We start from the raw sequence: 2810 nt of genomic DNA on the forward strand, positions 1-2810 counted from the left end.
TGAATAACTTATAAAAACAAAACAAACACCTAAATACCCACTACTGAGCTTAAGAAATAAAATGTTGCTAGGCTATTAAATCCTACCTGTGCTCCTTCCTGATTATATCACACTTCCAACTTCAGTGGTAACTGCTATCCTGACTACTGTGTTTATCATTTCTCTGGTTTTCTTCACATTTTTACTATCCTAAACAATATGGCATTTAGCCTTGCATGTTTTTAAGTTTATATAAAAGTTATCTTAATGCATGTTAACTAATACAACCTGCATTTTCCATTCAGTAGTATATGAGATTTATCCATTATCAATTTGAACCATATGAAATTTCAATTCAACTAAATATTGCCAAATTATTCTCTGAAGTGGTTGTATCAGTTTGCACTCCCACCAGATGGTATGAGAGTTCTCACTCCCCCACATCCTTGCTAACATCAGTCAGAATTTTGAATGCTGTCCAAACTAATGGCTGTGAAATGAGTGTTGATAACCTTAAATAATTTATAAGGCTTAGCATGTTTTTATTTGTTTATATTCTATAGTTTGTTTTTTTTTTTTTTCCTGTGAAATACCTGTTCACATATTTTGCCAGTGTTTTAGTTGGGTTATTTGCCTTATTTGACCTCTAGGAATTCTTTATGTAGTCAGATTCTAATCCTTTATCTGTTATATGTCTTAATTTTTTCTCCCAATTTGTGGCTTTTTCCCCCCTCTTAACATTGTGTCCTTTGATGAACCAAAGATTTTGTTTTAATGTAGCTGAAGGTATCTATCTTTGCTTTTATGTATTGTCCTTGATTTCTCTGACTGAAAGAAAGAATCCTTAGCCCAAGGTCATAAAGCTACTATCCTATATTTTCTTCTAAAAGACTTAGTTTTGCTCATATCCTTAAGTTCAATTCACCTGAAATTGAATTTAACGCATATTAATATAGAAATCCAAATACATTGTTTTCTAAATGAAATATCAATTGAAGATAATTGATATTATCCATTATATTATTTGGATATCAATTGTATCAATTGGATAGTCCATCCCTTTCCCATTGATCTGTATCCCCACCTCTGCCACATATGGGGTTCAATCCCTGGGTTGGGAAGATCCCCTGGAGAAGGAAATGGCAACCCACTCCAGTATTCTTGCCTGGAGAATCCCATGGATGGAGGAGCTTGGTGGGCTACAGTCCACGGGGTCACAAAGAGTCAGACAGGACTGAGTGACTTCACTTTGACTTTCAATCATCCAGTTCCCTCATTCCATGTTTTGATTAGAGCCCCATGCAGCTGGCCTTATCTCTTTAAGCAGTGCTCACACCCTTCATCTAATTCAACCCCTTTATCTTTCCCCCTTTCACAATTTACCCCTCCTATGTCTTTGCTAAAGGGCAATAATTAGTCTTAGAAACTAACCTAGGTAAATCCATCTTAATAGTGAAATTCTATAGATATAACAGTACTCTGAAGAAAAATCTAATTATGGAGACTTCAAATAATAGGGTTGGCATATAAGTAGGCAAAAGTGTATTTTTAGTCTATCTGGAAATATGATTGGTTAATGGAAGGCAGGCCATGTTAACATGGTGGCTTAACAGTTCTAGCTCTGGAATCAAACAGAATGAAGTCTAAACCCAATACCTCTCACTTTCATTGAATTTGATTTATTTTAACATTTTCAAGCCTGTTTCATCTGTAAAATGGAGATGATGATGATAATAATAGTAGTAATAACTATGTGTCCTAAGAATGATGTGAGAATTAAATGAGATAACATATGCAAAGCAATGGGATATTCAATGATAGCTATTATGTTTTTATGGAAAAGAAATATAAACTGATACTCAGTTTCATTTGTGGAAGTTAAAAACAATAATTTTCTCCTTGAAAGGTATGTAATCTATTTCCAATTTTAATAGAAATAAAGTTGTTAGGAGTAAATACATATTTACTATGTCTTCAGAATATAGCTTGATATTAAGTGATTATTAGGAGAAGGCAATGGCAACCCACTCCAGTACTCTTGCCTGGGAAATCCCATGGACAGAGGAGCCTGGTAGGCTACAGTCCATGGGGTCGTGAAGAGTCGGACTTGACTGAGCGACTTCACTTTCACGCACTGCAGAAGAAAATGGCAACCCACTCCAGTATTATTGCCTAGAGAATCCCAGGGACGGGAGCCTAGTGGGCTGTCGTCTATGGGGTCGCACAGAGTTGGACACGACTGACGTGACTTAGCAGTAGCAGCAGCAGATGATCATTATACTAAATTGCTTTTATAATGGCAGGAAGCCAGTAGAAAGTAAAATGGATGGATAAATAGATGGGTAGATAGATGCATAGATAGACAGCTAGATCATGGTTATTTCACTTATACATTTAACAATTGGTTATATTTAAGTGGTGACTCAGCAGTAAAGAATCTGCCTGCCAGTGCAGGATATGCAAGAGACTCGGGTTCCATCCCTGGGTTGGGAAGATCCCCTGGAGAAGGAAATGGCAACCCACTCCAGTATTCTTGCCTGGGAAATCCCATGGACAGAAGAGCCTGGAGGACTACAGTCTATGGGGTCACACAGAGTCAGACATGACTTAGTGACTAAACAACAAGATAAGAAAATCATGTGAGGAATAAGATGCACTCATTTCTTAGGGAGTTTTACATATCAGGTTGGCTAACACAAATGAACTTTTTGGCCAACCCATATTAAGAGATGAACAACATGCTTATGTTAGTCTCTCAGCTGCTTTGACTTGATACATTATGCATGCATATGTGAGTGGGGTGAAGGGGTCTGGAGGTGGTGTGGCAGGTC

Source organism: Bison bison, unplaced genomic scaffold, assembly GCF_000754665.1.
Source record: "Bison bison bison isolate TAMUID 2011002044 unplaced genomic scaffold, Bison_UMD1.0 scf7180017861389, whole genome shotgun sequence".
Classification (NCBI taxonomy): domain Eukaryota; kingdom Metazoa; phylum Chordata; class Mammalia; order Artiodactyla; family Bovidae; genus Bison; species Bison bison.